The sequence below is a fragment of the Ictidomys tridecemlineatus genome, chromosome 9, assembly GCF_052094955.1.
Source record: "Ictidomys tridecemlineatus isolate mIctTri1 chromosome 9, mIctTri1.hap1, whole genome shotgun sequence".
Taxonomy (NCBI): Eukaryota; Metazoa; Chordata; class Mammalia; order Rodentia; family Sciuridae; genus Ictidomys; species Ictidomys tridecemlineatus.
Window position 1 is genome coordinate 81,035,202 of NC_135485.1, and position 20,855 is coordinate 81,056,056.

Here is a 20,855-nt window from a genome sequence, read left to right on the forward strand (position 1 = left end):
GCTGGGACCCCAGCATGGTGGCCTCCGATCTGGGCCCGGAGTCCAGGACCCAGGAATCCTAAGATCTCTGTGCTCAGGAGCTAGATCCCGGGCATCTCTACCTGCAGGACGAGGGACCTACGAGAGAAACCAAAACCCAAACCATAACCTGGAAGTGGGAGACCACTCCTGGGCAGTCTGCGTGATGGCATGGTACCTGGGAGGTACCCGGGGTGTGCACAGCACCCAGGGGACATCCCCATCCAGTGGCACAGCAGGCCTCAGCAAACTACCCCATAGCCCCGTGCAGGCCGTAATGCAGGGCATCCTGTGGACACACCGCTGGTTCTCACCTAGGAGTGACTCTGACCCTCCAGAGCACATGTGGAAACGTCTGCGGACACGGTTGTCACTGTCTGGGGGTTTGTGGCATTCTGTGGTGCAGCCAGGAGGGCAGGGAACCCCTGCAGAGAAGAAAGCCCTACCTCAGAGACTTCTCCCACTCCAAATGTCCCCAGGGCCAAGGCTGTCTCCTGTCCCTCTCACGCCTGACCAGCCAGAGTGGTCATCTCATCCTCAAGAGGAGGGAGGCCCGCAGATGACCCAGCTCCAAAGCCACATGGTGTGAGGTCTTGGCATCTTGGCACTGAAGACTACCGGCTGTGTGAGCTCGGGTGCTCCTATGACCACTCTGTGCCTCTGTTTCCCCACCTGAAAGGCAGCCTCAATGCCTGTGCCCTGGTGGCAGCGTGTCTTTGGGACAATGCAGCCTGGCTCTTTCTAAGAGAGCCCGCGGGACCCTGTGGTCCCTCTACCCTTCTGAGGAGCCGCACATGTGGAGGAGCCCCTCCCTTTCCTGGGTGCTGGAGCAGGGAGCCTGCAGGGTGCTGGGCCGGAGGCTGCTCCACAGCCTTCGCAGGGGCTCGAAGGAGAGGAAGGATAGCAACGCGCTGGCGTTCTGGTTGCCTGGGCAATGTGCCCGCAAGCATTCTGGGGGAGTGAAGTGGTGACAAGCTGTGGGTGGGCAGGACAGTGGGTGGCAATGTTCTGGGGCCCAAGTCGGGAGTCTGGCTTCTGTGTCTAGCTGAGCCCCCGCCACAGTGACCCCACCATGGCCCCAACGGAATGCCACGGCGGTCAGCGGGCAGGCCACCAGCTCCTCGTGCAGGTCTCCGGGTCTGCTGCACCTCCCACATCCTCTCGCGTCTGCGCTCTTGGGGCAGCTGCCCAGCTCCACCTGGGCCTCCCCGCCAGGAGCCCTGGACCACGCCTCCTGGGCTCCTGGCAGTGAGGACCAAGGTCCAGGACTTGCCCCTGCACAAGCTGGCCCATCCCAGGGTTGGGCCCTGTCCCTTCTCCATCTTACCCTAAGCAGACAGACTTGGATCAGGGCTGGACCGTCTCTGCTGATCGGTACTTCGCTCTGGGAAGCCAGCTTGGAACGGGAATCTCGGGGCCCTACTGAGGCCACGTGGGTTCTGCACAACCCCACAGAGTTCTGGGCTGGGGCTTCCCGGGGATCCTGGGGAGTGGAGGGCCCTGTTCAGCAGACGCAGGACCCTTGTCCCAGGAAGGCTGGTGCAGCAGCTCCGGGGGAGCCCAGCATGAGTGTGTCTGAGGCTCCTGGGGGGCACTGGGGGAGAGCTGGGCACCATGAGACCCGGCCCCTCCCAGAGCCTGGGTCCCCTGGCCAGGGCTGTCTGGCCAGGAGGACGCTCAGCAGAAGGTTCTGAGCCATCGCGCAAAGACCCAGGAGCCACCGCAAGGATGCATATTTAACTACAAGAAAGCAAACCCAGGACCGAGGGTGGAGGGAGAGACGGTGGGGAGCAAAAATACACCCGAGGACACATGGAGCCTCGCCCGGCACGGAGCCCGCGCCTCGCGGGAGCGGCTCCTGAGGTTCTCTCAGGAAAAGCGGCTGCTACTCTCCCCCGGCAGAGAAAATAAACACACCAAAATAGTAGCCGTGCCTCTCTGCAAGGACGCCTCTCAAAAATACGCGGAAAGAGGGCGGTGCCCGGAGGACCCAGCTAGCCACAGAAGTCCTCCCGCAGGGACGCAGGACACCTCCCGGTCTCGGGTCCCGGGGTGGTGCCCTCCTAGTGGACAGAGTTTTGTGCCTCACTGAGGCTGGCCCTGGGGACAGCCTTGTCGCTCAGCACTGAGATTCTGTCCCTGAAGAGGGGACTGAGAGGGTGTAGATGTCAGGGTTTCACCAACTTCAAAAGCACCCGCCGCAAGCCCCACATCTTCACGGGAAATGTCTACTTTGGGTTTGGGGCCACTGTCCTGCTGGTATTTACAAAACTGCGTCTGCTTGCCAGGCCCCCATAAAGCCAGCCACGGAGGCTGCAGGGAGAAGGGTCCCTCAGAGCTCACGGCTGCCTAGGGCCTTCAGGATCTGCGGAGACAGGAAAGGGGCAGTACTGACCGAGGCGGGGTGCTGGCGAGGGGACCATGAGCGAGAGGCTCCAGGGAGACACTCAGGGCCAGGTGGGTTTGAGCCGACAGCCCTGGCCACAGAGAGTGCCCTGACCACTTGCCTGGGGTGTGTCCCTTGGCCTCTCCTGGCACCTGGTGGGTGTGACCGTGCCCAGACGCTGGCAGAGCCCTTGCAGAGGCCCAGCTTCACGTGTTAGGAAGGGAGGTGAGGTTCTGGACTCTGGCCACAGGAGGCTGCGGTTCCCAGACCAGCTGCATGCCCAGTGCTGGAGGGACAGTGGCCGAGGCAGCAGCAGGAAAGCTAAGGCCGGGCACCCTCAGTTCTCTGCTCTCCAGCCAGCCCTGCCCACGCTGCTCCTGGGCCTCCACAGTGTCCCGGGGACCATGGTGGGAAAAGCAGGGAGGGAGGGGGGCTTCATTCTGGGTGCCGCTGTGCCTGGCCCCCAGGTGGGGAGGCAGGTCTGTGCTTTAAGACCTCAGGCTGGGCCAGGAGCGGGTGGAAAGGGGCTGAAACCTCAGAGGGACGCTGGAGGGACTCAGGACCTCTGGGGCTGTGACGCTGAGCACCATGCGGGAAAGCCCGCCGTCCAGCTGGGGCAGCCGAGGGCTGAGAACCCACAGGTCCTGCCAGTCGGTGGTGACAGAGGGGACGGCGAGTCGGGCCCTAAACGCCCAACACAGTGCAGCCCACCCTCAGGGGGTGCTTTCTGCCCTCGGGCACCGCACCTCGGGCCCTTGCAGCCACTGAGGACAAGCACAGCCCCACGGAGGTGCCGAGGCCACATGTCCCTAGCTCCAGGACCCCTTGGGCCCCACCTGTACCCACTGAGCAGGGTAGGGAACCGGTGGCGGGCAGCGGCTGGAAGGGCTGGTCAGGGCCCATCTTGGCAAACCATGCACTGTGGGCTGCTCCGCCTCATCCTCGGCTGGAAGGTCCGGTTCCCACCAGGAGACCGAGTGGGAAGGAAGGAAGCCCTGCTGCTTCCCGGCTCTCAGGGCACTGGCCTGTCCCTGGGGTCTACTCCCCCAGCCTGCCTGACACCCCACACTCGGGCAGCAGGGGCCCACAGGGCTCAGTGGGTCCCGGGCTCCTGCTTCTCCTCTGGCCACCAACATGCTGGCAAGGCAGGCGCAGGCTGAGCCCATCCGCTCTGGTCACCGGGACGGGCCCCAGGCTTTTCCAGTTGCTCCCAGGGCCGCTCAGACCCCCCCCCCCATGAGCCCCAGCCTCCAGACAGAAGCGGTTTCTTCTCCTCCGCTAAGTTCCGAGAGGCAGCACCCTGAGGGCCCTGCCTCCTGCCTGAGGGCCCCAGCTCGGGTGTGCTGCCCCCGGGGCCTAGCCCCTTGCAGCTGCACAGGTGAGGCAGGCCACCAGCAGGCCAGGGAGGAGCCACCGGGCAGCCACGCCAACTGTCACCACCAGCAATGGCTTCTCAGTCTCTGCTTGAACACACACGATGGCTTGGGCTCCCTGCATCCACAGACACCCTGTGACGAGAGGCGGCCCCTCAGAAGAGCCCTCCTGTGACGCCGGCTTGGCTTTCTGTGACCCCTGCCCCAGTCCAGGCACCCCGGGTTCAACTAGCCTCGCTGCCCTGTTCAGCTCCCCGTGTCCACGTGACCCATGTGTGTGCACACAGAGCACAGGCCAGCGGTCACACCTGCACACAGATGCCACCACGCGCACACACAAAACACAGCCGCCCTTCTCCACTTCTCCCAGGGTCCCCTCCCGTGGCCAGCTGTGAAGTCCCTCCATGCTGGCCACCATCAGCCAGCACAGGCCGCCCTCACACCAGTGAACACGGCTTCTCGGGGACCTGCTGTGCTGGCGCCCGCTGGCATGGGACCTGGAAGCTGCAGGTTGGGGAGTTTCTCCCCAAAGGAACATGGCGGAGCTGGCCCAGGTGGCCAGGCACGGTCACTCCCCAGCCTGGAACTTGCAAGGCTTCCTGAGGACACAGCCACGTGTTCCTGGGATGTGGGTGTCAGGGTCCCCCCAGAAGTTCCACTCGGCCCTGAGGCTTCTGGGCTGAGACTTGACCTCTGGCCCCCCCTGCTTTCCGCTGACCAGGGGCCATGCCGCCCACCTACACCCAGGCACCTGAGCTCCAGGACCTCGGCTCTGAGGAAGGGCCCCTCCATGGCCCCCGAGCCCTCCCGCGGAGTGTGGTTCAGAAACTGAATGCTGCGCTCCAGGGGCCCTGACGCCGCTCTGGGGAGTTCTAGGGCAGAGTCCCTCCTGCTTGTGAGTTCCAAGCTCCAAACAGAATTCCCAGCAGGCGGAAATGGCTGCTCCCGTGTACAGATGGGATGTGGGGCTGGAAGGTGACCAAGGGTCATGTGCAGGGAGCTCTCGGGACAGAATGGGAATCTGTCACCTGGCCCACCTTCACCTGTCACCTGGCCCACCTTCACCTGTCACTTGGCCCACCTTCACCTGTCACCTGGACCACCTGCCAGCGAGGTAGTTGCCTCCCAAGGTGCTGGTGGCCTCTCATCGTGCCCTTAGCATCACAATCACAATCAGGAACTGCAGGACACAGGACCTTGACAAGGCCACCCATCCAAAGCAGACCCTGGGCAGGACGGGAATGAGTGACCTCCTGAGGACCAGTGGCCTGGCCGATTTACCCAGGAGGAGGGGGAGGGTGGCTGTCCACTGAGAGTGTCCCTTCCAGGCAGGTGGGGCACTGAGCCCCCGCTTCATGGGGAAGACACCTAGTGCTGTGGCACAGTGACAGTGCCACTTGCTGCTTGGGCCACAGGACCAGCTCTTCCGGGCTCACGGCCACCCTGTGCCCCACTTGCTCCAGCCTTCTCTGACCAGCCCCCTCACCCACTCTATGGGAAGAGTCGAGGTCACTCACAACTGCCACACCTCCAAGCCCCATGATGGGCCTCACCGAGTTGACCTCTGTACTGACCTCCCCTGGCCAGCCCTGGCCTAATGACCCTCAGGGCTGGCTCAGAGCAGAAACCCAACAGAGCCCTCAAGACCCTTGTCAGCTTCAAGGTGTCATAACATGGGTGTGCCCAGGGGACACAGCCATCACTAGGCAGCACAGCCAGACATCTGCAGCCACGCGACCCGGCTGTCCTCCCCACCCCAGAGCACACGGCCTTCCCTCCTCCATGGGGGCTCTGGGCCTCTGCACTGGGGGGTTTGGGCAGGACTGCTCTTGGCTTGTGAGACAATGCAGGACACCCTGGAGGGGCATGGCTGGGTTAGGAGAGCCTTGATGCAGGGTTAACTGGGGGTCACCACCGGCAGGTGGGGTGTGGCGGAGGAGGCAGGTCATTGGGCTGTGCCTTTGGGTTTGGATTCTGTCTGTGGTGGGTTCTTGGCGGCCACGTCCTGAGCTGCTCTCCTCCTCCACACTCTTCCACACCTGGGCCCTGGGGAATGGCCTCGGCCATCTGTGGACAACCTCTGAAACTCTGAACACCAGGTCACCCTTCCCTCCTCTAACTGTTCTTGTCGGGCCTTCGGTGACAGCGATGAGGAAGCTGCCTACCCGCATCGGAGGCGTGTCCCAGGCGCTGGACGCTGCAGGCCCTCTGGCGCTCTATCTGCTCCCACGAGATGACGACATAGTCCTTCCCCCGAGCCCCCGAGCCAAGGGCACCTGTCCCTGGACTGGGAGAAACGTGTCCCCGCGATGGCTCCCCCGACGGTCATGACGCAGCCGACTCCCCCGTGAGCCTGGGGAGGGGTGTTTGGCTCCAGGGCTGGAAAACGACTGTTCTCTTTACAAGTCACCGGTCTGCAGGAGCTCTGCTGGGCAGCAGGAGACGGCAGAGCAGGCTCCTGAGGACGGGGACGTGCGCAGGGGGCCGGCAGCTGCCCTGAGGCTCTGTCCTCAGAGCGGGAGGTCACCCGAGTGGCTGGACAGCTCTCTGTCTGCAAGCCCTGCTCAGCCCCGGGGGCCTCGGGGTGGCATGGGGGTGGCACGGGGGTGGCCGGCAGCTCTGCTGAGGGGACAGCGAGGGACGGCAGGTTGACCTCAGACTGGGAAACCGTCCTGTGTGGGCCCACGGGCAGCCCCTGCTCAGCTGCCCAGGGGAAGTCCCGAGCTTCCCTGGTGGTGGGCAGTGGGGTGGTCCTGCCCAGGCTCTGTGTCCCTCCAGGGAGGGGACAGATGCACCTTTGTGCGAGTGTGGGAAATAGACCGGCAATGGCCAGGTGGGTGCCAAGTCCCCACTTTTGCCAGGGACTAGGGGACTTTTCAGGGTCATGGGGGGGGCAGCCATGGAACCCAGACGCGGCCCCAGGCCTGGCAGCCTGGCTGGGGGACTTTTCCTGGTCTGAAGGAAAGTCTCCTGCTTGACCTGGGCAGGTGTGGACCCGGAAGGGACAGCACCCCTTCACCCCCCCCAGACCCCCCGGGGCTCGCAGGGTACAAGGGTCCTTCACCTGTGCCGGCTGCTTCCCAGCTGCGAGAGACATGGCCTTCACACTCATGCCCGATGTGACCGCCCGGGAGCAGGGTGGGCCCTGCAGTCCACATTTCAAGTTGAGCAAACGAGGCTCAAGTCCCCCCACCGACAGGTGACACCACCCAGGGACTGAAGCCATGCCAGGTCCTCCTCCCCATCTGCTTCCTGTCCCCATGCCACCTGCCCCCATATCCAGCCTGGGGTCCAGGGGAGGGAGCTGGAGACCGGGGCCATGTTTGCCCTCTGTCCTGCTACATTCCCGGGACTCTGTCCACCCTTGGCCTCTCCTGGGTGGGCTGCTGGAGGCTCTGTCCTCCTTGACATTAAGTCAGAAAGGAGGTATTTTAGGTGCCACCAATTGGTTCTCAGTGGTGACCGGGCAACCCTTCAGCAGGGGAAAAGGACAAAACCACCTCAGTCAGCGGAATTCCTACCAGCGCGTCCTCTGATGGTCAGTAACAGTTTCTGAAGCCTCTTTGGGGACAGGGATGTCCCTGTGCTTCTCTTCTGTCTGTCAGGGACTGTTCTAGACCTACCTTCCCTGTACCTGACCTCAGGGACATCCTGAGGACACAGCCCCTGGGCTGTGCTCAGTCGGCAGCCCTGCCCACCCAGAAGAGGGGTGGGCAGGAGAGGACCTGACTCAGCCTGAGCCCACTTCCTGAGGCGCCTGCTGACCCGGTGCTGGCCCATCTGTGGAAGGGGGACTGGGGTGGACGATGAGGGACCTCCCTCATATCTATGAATCTCTAGGAGGAATCTTTGCAGGCGGAACGGCCAATCAGGGTCCTTGTTTCCCGAGAATTCCATTCTCATGCTGATCACTTGTTTGTTTTCAAGTAAGAAGCTGCACCTTAAATGTTCTCACTAGGTAAGGCCGTGCTCTGTGTCTGTCAGGGTGTCTGGACTGTGTCTGTCAGGCGGTCTGGACAGTGTCGGTCAGGCGGTCTGGACTGTGTTGGCCAGGCAGTCTGGACAGTGTTGGCCAGGCTGTCTGGACAGTGTCAGTTAGGCTGTCTGGACTGTGTCTGTCAGGCGGTCTAGACAGTGTCCATCAGGCTTTCTGGACTCCTCACAGGCTGCAGTCCCCCAGGATGTCCGTCTCCTCTCCCTCCCCATCTCTGCCATCCCCTCACACTCCTCCCCTTCTCCCTCTGTGCTTTCTGGTCACCAGGCTCCAGGTCACCTACGGCGTACTAGTTGGGCCTGGGCCTGCCAAGACCCTGGACAGACCCCGAGAGGATGATGTGGGGTACAGGAGGGCAATGACCTCGGCCAGGAGGCTGTTGGAGCCTCCACAGCCTGCAGCACTCTTCTGCACCCCAGCCACGGGTGGAAATACCCTTCACTCCTCAACAGCCACTCAGAGCCACAGACCCTGCCTCAGCCGCAGCCAGCGTTTGTCCTCAGCCTCCTCGTGGCTCATGGTCTCTGTTCACCTCAGTGTCCCCCAAACCAGCACACAGACGGTTCGACAAAGGGGGGTTGGGGTGCACAGAGACATGGAACTCAGAGGGGGGCCTGAGTCCATGCCTCACGGGAAGGCCTGCAGCACGCTGCGGCCATGGACGCCCCAGAGGGGAGCACGCGGTCCTGCAGGTGCAGACACACCAGGCACCACAGGACGTCAGTGTCCCCAGGAAAAGGCAGCGGTTCCCAGACCACAGGAGAGTGGACCCTCAACCCAACACGTGTCCAAACCAAAACTCTAGACCTAAGCCCACCTGGGAACTGCCCAGAGCTAACAGACCATGGGACTAACCAAACCAAACTCCCCTAACCACACCCAGCACCACCACTGACCCTAAGACGGGAACTCCCCCAAACCCAACTCCAAATAGATCCCTAAAATATGGTACATCTCAAATGCCCCGTCTTTAAAGTAAAGCTGGCCTGAAACCTAATGGTAAAGCGAGTAATGACACTACCCTCCGAGAACTGAAGATAACAGGTTAAAAAAATAGCATAAAACCAAACTTCAACGAGTCCTAAATCTACGAATCCTAAACCCTCGCCCTAGGATTCCTCCTGCAAAAACAAAAACCTGAGATGACCTTAAGACTGAACACACACACACACACACACACACACACACACACACCTAGGCCTAGAACTAGCCCCAGGCCTAACCATAAACCTGACCCTAGAATTGGCCCTAGCCATGCACCTAGACCTAGCCCTAACCCTGGCCCTAACCCTAACCCTTGGAGCCCCAGCCCTCACCCCAGCCCCAGCCCTGCTCCACCCCAGCCCTCACCCCAGCCCCAGCCCTGCTCCACCCCAGCCCTCACCCCAGCCCCAGCCCTCACCCCAGCCCCAGCCCTGCTCCACCCCAGCCCTCACCCCAGCCCCAGCCCTCACCCCAGCCCCAGCCCTGCTCCACCCCAGCCCTCACCCCAGCCCCAGCCCTGCTCCACCCCAGCCCTCACCCCAGTCCAGCCCTGCTCCACCCCAGCCCTCGCCCCACCAGGCCACCCCACACCCTTCTGCCTCTCTCCGCGAGGAGAAGCACAGCTGACTCAGCATGTGGTGGCCGAGGAGCCGCGTCAGGCGTTTTCTGCTTTCTCACGCTGCTCCTCCCGGGACACTTATCTCCACACATCAGCTGAGACAACAGAGAGTTCTGGAGACCACAAATTGATCCACAGCTTCCCAAAATAAACCCCCCTGGTGTTCCACTAAACGGTGGCGGTGCCCACGCGGGCTCCGAGGCGTTTTCGGGTCCTCGAGCCTAGATTCTCCCCGTGATCTCCATCGTAAACGTGAACTAATTCCCATGCTGCTGGAATGTTCTGCAAAGAGCAGAAGAAAGGCAGACGGGGTGCCAAGATGCTTAAGGGTGGCCAAGACAGAGGGCCCGGGGGACCAGCAGCACCCACCACCATCTGGATCCTGCCACCATCTGGCTTGCGGGGAGGACCCAGCCCTGAGGGGTTGGCTGTGTCCAGCGGCTGAAGGGGCAGCCATGGTCCACTCGGGACAGAAGCTGGAGAGGGCCCTCTGCGTGGCAGGTGACATCTGAAAGAAGAGCTCAAGGCCAGGACATTGAGAACCAGAGTCCTGACCCTGAGACCAGAGGGCATGTGACATCCACAGTGGGGAGGAGGACAAATGGACAAAGGGGAGCCTGCCCTGAAGCCCATGCCTGGGGCGAGGTGGTGGCCACAGCCACAGAATGCGGGGACATTCCTGAGCAATGGTACTGTCCACCTGAGCCCCTTCCTTCCTCACCTCAAGGCACCGTGATCACTTGGCCAGCAGAGGGGACAGATTCCTAACCAACCCTCCTGCTAAGAGAGCTGGAGAGGCCTGGGGTGAGCTCAGCCCCAAGGACAGGGTTGTCACTGCATCCACTCGAGGGAGCCCAGCATGGAGATGGGCTTCCTGAGGCCCAAGGCAACTGGCCAGAAAGAGCACCTGAACACAGCTCCCTGAACCCAGTCCAGCTGGGGGAAGGACAGGGTGACCAAGGCCAGGACCTGGACCCTGCCGCCTGGCGGTCCTGGGCTCCCTGGTTTATGGTAGGCCGTCTGCCCCTTGTGACCCTCGGCAGCGGCACCTGAGTATACACGTGAGGGGTGCTGCCCTGGGGGCTTCAGAAACAGCAGGAACGATGGGTGCCAAGTCTCTGGCTGTTGCAGGTTCTCCATGTGACGAAGCCATCGTACATCAGACTGAACGGGGGTCCCCAGAAGATAGATCCACTTCCTAGACCCCTGATTCTGTGAAAGTGATGTTATTTGGAGACAAAAAGGGTCTTTGCATATATAATGAAGTTTATGGAGGGGTCTTGAGATGACACCCACCTGTTATCCAGGTGCACCCCAAGCCCGAGGACAAGTGTCAGGGAAAGACAGGGGGAGGTCATGAGAGGACAGAGGCAGCGCTGGGAGCCTAGGAGCGCCTGGTGTCTGCGGGGGCTGGGAGACACAGGAAGGCCCCCCCCCCAGGGCCCTCAGGGAGAGGGCCTGAATCTTCCTCTGGTTGGCTGAGCCTGAGTCCCTTCTGAGAAGTCTACCCTGTGGAATTCTGCCTGCTGTGACACAGCAGGAGCTCTGGAATTCCCACATAAAAGGAGGTCTTAGAAGAGTGGAAGGGCTGTGGGATCATGGAGGGACAGAGTCATGAAGCAAGCCCTTTGTCTCAGAGCTTCAGGGACTTCAGACTCTCTCTGAAGTCAGTGAGGACTGTTGAAGGCAGCAGGGCCAGCAGGCCTGCCCAGTGCAGGCCGTGTGCCTTGGACACGCAGGGCATGCACGGAGAGCCCGCTGGCCCTCGCCTCCTTCTCCCAGGAAGGAGGCTGGACGGTGCTGGGGAAGAGTCAGGGGCACGTTCTGTTGGTGTCCAGGTGCTGCCCTGCCGACTTCCGTGACCTCAGGACAGCGGCAGAAGCCCCTCTGCCTCAGTTTACCATATGGGAAAGAAGGCCAAGGCCACTTCCTGACCCTGACCTCGACTGTGAGGTTTTAACTGAAGTCTGTGAGCTGCCTGGCAGCTGAGGAGGAGGAGGGCAGACCCGCAGTGGGTGGTGACATCCCAGGTCACGGACACCGAGCAGGCAGACACACACCCACCCTGCACGTGGCCCTCACACCACTTCCCCTGGTGATGGAGGAGCCCCAGCCTCACTGACACACAGGTTCGGCCCCCACAGGGGCTACAGAGCCCACCACTCTCTTGACATTGGGGGAGGAGCGAAGTGTCCTGTGTCTTCTCTTGACGGAACGTACGTAGGTACTGACCAGGGCTGCTGGCCCCACCTGGCACCGCAGGCTCCTCCCCAGGCTCCACCCCAGGTTCCTCCCCAGGCTCAGCAGCACGGCTTAGGAGGAGGAAAGCAGTGGGGGGGAGCGGGCTGCCTCTGGGTGACCAGGTCCCCGGGAAGCCACTGGGGAGCTTTGAGGGTGGGAGGACAGCGGGGGCCCAGGGAAGGAAGGGCCCGGCCCGACAGCAGCTTCCCCACGGGGCCTCAGACACCACTGCAGCCTGGGGCCAGGGGCATGGGCCCCTGGGACTCGTCCCCGTCACAGCCCCCAGGCTGCCTTTCCTGCCTCTGGACTGCGGTGTCCCTGGACCCCAGGCTCTGCCTCCCTGCTTCTCCAGGCCTGCTCAGTCCACCCCTGCACCTTCCCGGCCAGGGCCGTCTTTCTTTCCCCCTGGACACACTCAGGCCCAGAGCCACCCCTCCTCGCCGCGACCCCCGTAGTCCGCAGTCTCCAGGACCCAGGCCAGGGCCCAGGACCTCTCCAGCTGCCTCCCTTCCACTGCCCCATGCGCCCAGCGCCGCACGCTCCCGGGCACCTGCCTCCTCCTGGGGGTGGGTGGGGCATCCTGGGCAAGGTGTGCAAGTGCCTGCTCCCACACTCACAGCAAGTGTGCAAAGGTGCACTGAAGCCACCCTGCCCGCTGCCTGGGTGTCCCTCCCTTCCTATTGGGCCACCTGGCTTCCCTCCACCCATCCCCTGAACCTTGGGCCCAGAGTCTCTCCCTCCAGGAAGTCCCCAGAGCTCCAGGGGGCTCCTCCCAGCTCCTGCGAGTCCATCTGCACCTCCCCGCCCACTGCCCTGGAGACTCCGGAGACACCAGGACGTGGGTCCTCCTCCTGCCCAGCACAGTGCAGGGCTCAGCCAGATCACCTGCGTCTGCCAGGCCCACAGCCAGCTCCTCCCTGGACAAAGCTTGCCTGCGGCCTGCCTGGCTCTTGTCAGGGACCGCAGGCCCTGAGAGCCCCCTGGGTGGCTGGTGTTACAGAACCACAGCCCTGCCCTCTAGGTGAGACCTCCCCAGGGACACATGACGGGGGCGGGGGGGGGCGCCGTAACAGGTCGGGTTTGCAGGAGTAGCCCGCTGCTGTGGAGAGAATCAAACTGCTGCCAAGTGCAGGAGCTGCAGCCTGGGACTCCCGGAGGCCCTCTGGGTGGTGCTGGGCAGGGGACCAGCCCATTTCCAGGGCTCCAGCAACAGCCCGGGGCCCTGGCAGCCTGTGGGGGCCAGGCCACAGCACCGGGGGACTAATGGGGCCAGTCCACCAACATTTTCTGGGATTTTGAAATGCAGTGTCATAAAAATAAACATGCTTACTCTTGTCTTGCATAATTGGCTCCCTAAAGAATCCTTGCGCCCGGGAAGCCGCTGTTCACCCAGGAAGCTGATAAACCCAACCTGATCTTTTATTAAATTGGGAGCCATCTTGCCACAAAGCGATGAAAAGCTAATTTCGGCTTTACTATAAATTACTGCAAATTCTGAACCTGCTTGGAATGCCTGCCCGTGCCTTGAACTCACCCATGCCTGGCTCTCTGACCAGATAGCAGCCCTCTCTGAAACTTTAGTGACGCCTCATAAATATTGGCCTTCCCTGGCCAGACAACGACCCTCTCTGAGGCTCTAATGGTCTTCATAAATTCTGATGTTGGAGCCAGCAAAAAATGTAAACTACCATTAGTGTGATGCTTGTCAGAGTTCTGTTATCTGTAACCCCCCTTTTGTGTAACTTTCTGGGCTATAAAGCTGGGCTGTAGGAAAGCTGGGGGGCTGTCTTGTTCCTGCCGTTTTGGGAGGAAAAGGCAGTCCGGCCGGTCGAAATAATAAGCTTGCTTTAATTTGATTTTAATTGGAGTCAGTGGTCTTTTCTTGCGTCCTGGTCTAACAAAGCGCGGCTCTTGTCAGCATCTGGATAGAGTCCTGACTCTTCGCCGTGAAGTCGAGGGGTGGGGCCTGGCTGAGCACTGCCTGCCTTCGGGGGGATCGTCCCCCTCCTGATGACAGCTCTTTCCCACGGGGGAATGTCGGCCTCCGCCTCTCCAGAGGTGAAGGCTCGTCTCAAAGACTGGCCTGGTGACCTCTTGCTGAGACCCTGCCTAGGAGTGGACTCTTAAAAACAAATACCCTCCCCCCAAAACCAGGGATGCACGCCTAGAGGCCTCGCGGCGTCCATGGGAGTCCCTCCCCTCGCCTGGACGGCTCCTGTGACAACTCACAGTGGAACTTCCCTCCTCCTCAGGGTGGGCACTCTGGGAGGGTGGCCACGGGACACTGACGTCCAAGGTGAGCCCTACTGCTCTGACGCTCCCGAGGAAGCACCTTGGCACCCAGTGAATGTCACCATGGTCAGGCCCAGGAAACGGAAGCCAGGGTGGGCTGGGCCCGCCCCACACCTGCTCTCCCAAGAGCCATTCCCGGCCTGCTGGGTGGCACTGCAGACCCACAGCTGGCAGGTGGGCCCCGGTGGAGGACCCCCAGCAAAGGTGGGGAGAGCTGAAGGGACGTCCCCACCTGGCTGGCCTCAAGCAAGAGCAGCCCACGCGTCCCAGGCCAGGCCTGACGGACACTGCCCTGACCACCAGCACGGGCTTCTGCTGTCCCTCCACCAGGCTCAGGCCTTCACCTCTGTGTCCTGAACTCTCTGTGTGTAGCTGGGCTCAGCCTGGGGGACATCATGTTCCTCAAAGACATTCAAACCCGGTGGGTCACCTTCTAGAACAGGAAGCTCAGGATGTCCCAGTTGGGAGGATGATGCTGGAGCCCACTGCCTGGGGCTGAGTCCTGGCTCTGCTGTGTGCCTGCTCTGTGACCTGGGACAAGTCCCTCAACGTCTCTGTGCCTCCCTGGGGGGAGGGGGAGATAACCAAAGCACCTGTGTCACAGCAGTGTTGCAGGGGTGAGCTGGGACGTGCAGGGGACATAGAAGGGTGGTGGCCTGCAGGGTCGCCCCCCACATGCCCTCTGGTATACTGCACACTTGCCCCTGCGCCCGGCCCTCCTGCACAGGAAACCATCTCCCACCTGTGCCCAGCCTGGACAGGACCATGGTCTACAGCATGTCTCCCTCTCCACGCCCCAAGACCTCAGGGTCCTTCTCAACCTGGGGCTGCCCCGCAGTCCACAAGGGGCAGCAGGTTAAGATGTCCTCTAGCCCCAGGCCTAGAGTCCCTGTCCACACCCACTGACAAGCCACAGCCAGGGCCCTAGGGCAGCTGGACCCTGACCCACTCCATACATGAGGGGCCAGCCCAGGAAGGCCACCAGGAACCCACCGCCACCCCAAAGCCTGAAAGCCAATGTGGCCAGGGCCGGGGCCTTGTCCTCCCTCCCAAGATGCTCCTTATCTGCTTCCGCTTCCTCGTCTAAGAAAACAGGCTCCTGTATCGTCCGCCACTGGAGCCCACTGCGCATGCGGGTGAGGGAGCCTCCAGACCTGCTGCAGGACGGGGCAGCGAGACCCGAGCTCTGGACCAGCCTGCGACCCACCATCGCCTCTTCCCTTAAAGAGGACTCTATGGGACAGAGTCCACAGTGGCTTCCTCCCAGGACATCCAGCCTGGGTCCCAGAGCCCCACACCCGTGTGGGGGGAGAAGGCCTGGTGTGTGTCCTTTAAGAGTGGCCACACGAAGCCCTTCTTCCCATGAGTCCCAGTGTCCCCACCGCAGCGTCTCTGTACCAAGGCAGAATGGAAAGTTTTGCCCTTGTCTTTGTGTCACCGGGACACTGCACCGTGGAGCTCACACTTGTCACCCAGTAATGTTTACTGAATGAGAAATGAGGACGGGGCTGCGGCCAGTGCGCGCACGGGGAAGGGGCGGATCTGGCACAGAGGCGTGACCAGGCACCAGGAGCGCTGTGGCTGCAGCGTCCACAGCGTCCACCCCAGGGCAGGGAGCGCGCAGGCGGCAGGAGAACCCACTGGTTCCCGGCAGCGCCCGCACCAGACCCGAAGGGGACCCAACCGCAACGTCCACCAGCGCCTGGAGGGACACACCGCAGTGTCCACCGTGTCCACAGTGGAGCCTGCCCCGGGCATGGAGGAGTGACGTCATGCACCCCAGGGACCCCAGGCCACGGAGAAGGAGGCCGGGGAAGGACCGCAGGTGCCCGCTCCACCCCCGACGGGACGGACGGTGCGGACAGGCAGGTGAGCGGCTCGGAGGCCGGGAGGGACGGAGGGGAGCGGGACAGAGGCCCGGCCAGGGCTGCGGATGCGCCACAGGGACAGCGCCCAGCACTGGGCACACTCACCCGCAGCCCACCACTCCGCACCTGGCCGTGCGTCAGGAGCGCTGTCCCGAGCCCTCGTGGATTCGGCGACATGTTTATTTTTAATTATTAAGTAGACTGAGCGGGAGGATCCGTGTCACGGAAACGTCTTCATCTCCCCTCGGCATTTCCTTAACTCTTGGCCATGAAGTCAGCTCTCATCTGGAGAAGCCTCTGACTGACACCTGGGGGTGGGGAGACTGGCCAGACCCAGGTGCTGACTGGCTCAGGAGCAGCAGCTGTTGCTTTTATCTTTTATTATTTTTTTAAACTTTGTTTTCTTTTCCCCAAAAGGACCATGTGTAACTTAATAGACAGTTTATATAAAACAGAAATAGAAATGGATTTTATCTAGAACAGGAATGCCACAGGGGATGGAAGAAAGTGCATAAATGGAGTTGGGAGTCCCCGAAATCTGGATTCAAATCCCAGCCCTCCCTCCAGTAGCTGTGTGACCTGGGGCAAATTACTCTACCTCTCTGAGCTTCAGTTTCATGCCGTGTAGAATGAGAGCAACAATTTGAGCCTCACAAGGATCACGTGCCTGGACGGCAACCACTTAGGTGGGGTGGGCAGCTCAGTGCATTTTGATCACCTGCCACAAAGCCTTGGTTATGGAAAGTCCTGGAAACATCGCTGGTTTGGGCACCTCCAAGCTGGGTGGGAAGACAGGAGGAGGATGAGAGGCACCCCTGGTAAGAGCTAGAGGCCCACGGCTGGATGAGTGGTGGCACCGGGCTCTGCCCCTTGCTCACAGGGCCCCGCCCCAGTTCTTATCCTTCAGACCCAGTGAAGTGAGGAGGGCAGAGCCGGGAACCAGCGCCTGCCTCTGACAAACCCGCAGCCCCGGCTTCACTGAACCAGAAAGAAGAGGCCCCGGTCCCTGCCTTTGGCTCCGGATCCTCCAGCCTAGTCTCGAAGCACCCTGCACGCCAGCATGGAAAGTGGGACTGACCCCGAGCAGCCTGCTCTATTTTCGGAGCTGACCTGATTTACGTAAGGATCTGGACAGCTCCTCTTATCCCATAATTATGCACCGGGTCATTTATTACTGTCACTGATGATGGATCTCCCAACAGCAGCAACGTGCACACGCTGCACCCTGTCCCCAGAGCTGTGCAGACGCCGCCCAGGCTCCTGCCAAAGCTTTGCAGTGCGCTGGCTGCCGGGGAAGCCGTGCCCACTCCCACATCACCGCTGACCGCGTTCCCCAAGAGGGAAGCACCGCGCACCTGTACACGCCCAGCTCCCCGCCAGATGGCAGAGAAGCCTGCAACCACGCTTGCCTCATCTGCCAACTGTCAACTCGGGGACCTGCAGACAAGCACTCAGCCAGCCCTGCACCCCTGACCCCCCCCCGGCTCCCCTAGTGGGAACATCTTGCAAAAACACAGTAAATGATACAATCAGGTCATTGACAGGCAGGCGGTAAAGGTGACATCTCCACGGCCACAAAAGTCCCTCCTGTTACCCCACCTTGGTATCCCTAGAAATCACTGTTCTATTCTCATTCCTAGGACTTTGCCACTCCAGTGCTGTGGGAGCACCACACCATCTGCCCCCTTTGGGAATGGCTCCTTTCTCACTGGGCGTGGTCCCTGGAGGTCCGTGCAGACAGACTGTTGGGTGCACCAGTGACCCTCGTTCTTACCATGGAGCACTCGTGGGGCAGGGCACCAGGGGAGCCGCCGCAGACTCTGTTGCTCTTCCGGGCAGCCAGAGCACCTTCCTTCCCCACCAGCACCCTCAGCACGATCTAGTTCCTCTGTTCCCTGCTGGAACTTGGTGGTCAGGCGGGTTTTGCTCCTGCCCTCCAGTTCCTTTCACTAGTGGCCAGTGGAGCCCAGCATCTTCCCACCACTCTTTGCAATCTGAGTGCCTCCTCTGTGGAACATCCTTCTGATTTCTCTCCTCCCATGAAGAGCCCTTCATACATCCCCGATGCTACTCTGCATCAGATGTGCAGTTCAGAAATACCTCCTGCTCTGTGCGTTGCCTTCTCAACTGAGGAGTCCTCCATAAGGTGCATTTCATTCTGAGGAGGTCCAATTTATCAATTTTTCCATCAATGGATGTTGTTTTGGGTGTCAAGTCTAGAAACTCTTTTCCTGAAGAATTCTTCCTGTTTTCTGAAATTTTATGGCTGTATATTTTGCACTGGATTCTAGGATCCGTTCTGAGTTAATTTCTGAAAAAAGCATGGGACTCGAGGTGCATTTGATTTTCTTTTTGGTGACGGATGTCTGGTAGCTCCGGTGCCCTTTGTTGAAAAGGACACCTCTTCCCCACTGGTCTGGCAAATTTAGTTGAGCACCCTTGCAGGGTCCCCTTCTGCCTGTTCTGGTTCACAGATCTCTGCTCCTTCACTGCTGAACACCATCCCACCTCCTGCTGCTCCACAAGTCTCACAATCCACTGTTCTTGTCCCTTTGCCTCTACCTATGAGTTTTAGAATGATCTTTCTTCTATGTATGAAGTTCTTGCTGAGATTTTGCTGTAAGAATGGCATTAAATTCTCCTGCAGTTAGACAAGCAACATCCTGGGTGTGATGCATCCTCCAATCCATGAACATGGTATGTCTTTCCATCGACTTACAATCTTAGATTTCTTTTATCAACTTTGTGCCATTTTCAGCATAAAAAATAAACTCAGGGTAGCTTTTGTTGGTTTCTTGCTACCACCAAGCATTTAATCTGGGCAGCTATAAATGACGTTTGTTACAGGCTGCATCCAGCATGTCTGCCAGAGGCCCCCAGGTTGGCGCTGTCGGGAGGAGGTGGAGCCTTTAGACGGTGGGGCCTGCTGGGAGGAAGTGAGGTCCCTGGGGGCATGGCCTTGAAGGGGACCCAGGGACTCTGCCTCTCCTTGCTCTGTGGCTTCCCAGCTGCCGTGCCCGGGGCATCTCCTCTGCCACACCATCTGCCGTGGTGCACGGTGCTTCCCAGGCCCCAGCAGCACTGGGCAGAGGCCTCCGAAGCCATGAGTCAGAATAATGTCCTCCATTCAGGCTGATTCGTCCAAAGCTGGATCTTTGGTGTTAGTTTCTGATCTTCCTGCTTGTTGACAGAAACACAACTGATCTTGTACAATTAGCTTGTGCTCTGTGACCTGTGGAACCGCTGGCCAGGGTTTTGCTGAGACATGGTACAGTCTTTCCATTGCCCAGGTGGGCAGCTGCATTTTTCTGCTGGCCCTCGTCCCTCAGTGTTCCTGTATCACACCGGTTAGGAAGTTGTCCTGGTCTCCTGGTAAATGAGCCGTTTCTCACGACGAAAAATGGAGTGTGAGCAACAGGTCTGACAGGGGTCCCCCGTGGGGTTGAGGACGCGCCGGTTCCTACTGCACTGAGGGGTGCTGTCACGAGCACAGGTCTGCTGTGCTCACTGCCTTCTCTGGGCCAACCGATGTGGCTCCCTAACTCTCTCTGTAGATGTTTGACATGCAGACAGCACTGACTGATTTCCCAGTGTCAAACCATCCTTGTATTCATGGGATGAACCCCACGTGGCCACGGCGTGGACTTCTCTTGGCATATCGCTGAGTTCTATGTACTAATATTTTATTAAAAACTCTTTGCCTTTGCCTGTTTTCACAAACAATATTGCTGTGCTGCTCTGTGGTTTGATGTTTCTTGTGCTTTGGTTGGGCTTTGATTTCAAAGTGATGCCAGTTTCATCAAATGAGTTGAAGGCATTAATGTTTAATGGCATCTCCTGGTGCCAGGCTCTACCCATGGGGATTTTCCCCTCCTTCAGCCTAAACATCTTCCAAAACCAGGCCTTCCAGGAAACAGCATGAACGCACCCCACAGCCCCCTCACACCATGGCTCCTCCGCCAGCACGGAGCCCTTTGGAGACCCTGCTCCTGGAGCAGCTGGTACCTGAAGCCTTCCTGGCCCTTCAGGACGACAGACAGCAGGATCCATGTGTCATTCAGAGAAGGTCTTCACATCAGCCCTTGTTGTCAGAAGCGGCTTGGTTTGATGCTGTCACAAGGATCCATAAGTTCAAATCCCAGGGTCTCGGTAGGAATCTGCCCTGCTTAACCCAGTTGGTGCATTCAAAATAATGTAAATCAGATCAATATGGAAGCTATCTCAGACCTTAGAGAGCTTCTGTTTAAATAAGATACAGCTCCAAATGGGGGGTTTTTCCTTCAATACAAATTACTGGTACCTAAGGAAGGGCGACCATGGGGGATCACATGGTCCCCACAGCAGAGGCCCTGGGAACCCATGCTCACTCAGCCCACCGTTGAAACGCCACCTCCTGGGGGCAGTGTCTGGCAGCAAGCTACCCATCTGGTGGGCAATACCAACTCACCATGACAGCCCACTGTCCTACTCAGCCCTGGCCAGGCTGGTGGGACCAGGTGTCCCTCTGGTCCTAACCACGCCTCCTGCCATGATTCTTGGTTCAGATTCACAGAAGGAGCACTGCAAGTTTGCAACGCAACCCTGTGAGGGCCGGGAGATTTGAAGAACTTGTGGTTCACTTGGCGACAGGGTCCCTGGTCATGTCTGCACCGATACCTAGGACCCCAGCTCCTCACACGACGTGCTCACCTGCCCCCCCACACACACACAACACACGGGCACACTCACACGTACACAAAAGTGCCCGACCAAGTTCCTGGCGCAGGCTCTCAGGAGCTGACATTCAAACCAGGCCTCTGTGCCCCTTTGCCACGTCTCCTCCTCCTGGAGGCCCCACATGGGAGTCTCTGGGCCTCTGTGACGTGCTGGGTTCAGGGGACAGGACCAAGCTGAGCCTGTGCAGATGAAGCTCAGGGACCCTGGGACGTCTGACCCCTGGGGCATCCACTCAGGAACTGTGTAGTGCAGGCCCAGTGCTGCCTGGGATGCCCAGGGGAGCACACGTGCCCTCTGAGAGGCCAGCTCTCCTTTGGCAGCCAGCCCAGCCTCTGACCCACCTTTGCACCTGCTGGTCTCACTG

At 60.2% G+C, this 20,855-nt stretch overlaps 2 protein-coding genes and 1 long non-coding RNA gene across 6 annotated transcripts in view; 1 reads left to right on the forward strand and 2 right to left on the reverse strand.

The window, feature by feature from the left end:
* The window catches only part of LOC144366833 (uncharacterized), a 284,013-nt gene that overhangs the window by 56,355 nt on the left and 206,803 nt on the right, over nucleotides 1–20,855 (reverse strand). The window lies entirely within an intron of this gene.
* LOC144366837 (adherens junction-associated protein 1-like) overlaps nucleotides 1–20,855 on the reverse strand; it is a 47,124-nt gene that overhangs the window by 18,874 nt on the left and 7,395 nt on the right. Inside the window, exon 2 of one of the 3 annotated variants that reach the window (XM_078021683.1) lies at nucleotides 333–443. The exons of the other annotated variants lie outside the window; for them this stretch is intronic. The gene's annotated coding sequence lies outside the window, so the exon portion shown is untranslated. The remainder of the gene's footprint in view (nucleotides 1–332; nucleotides 444–20,855) is intronic. 3 annotated transcript variants of the gene reach the window in all.
* LOC144366831 (uncharacterized) lies at nucleotides 15,178–19,498 on the forward strand. Of its 2 annotated transcripts, XR_013425971.1 has the most exons (3): nucleotides 15,178–15,776; nucleotides 16,669–16,894; nucleotides 16,978–19,498. It is a non-coding gene; the product is annotated as an uncharacterized LOC144366831 (long non-coding RNA). The 2 variants fall into 2 exon arrangements; XR_013425970.1 differs by having other exon boundaries at nucleotides 15,178–16,894.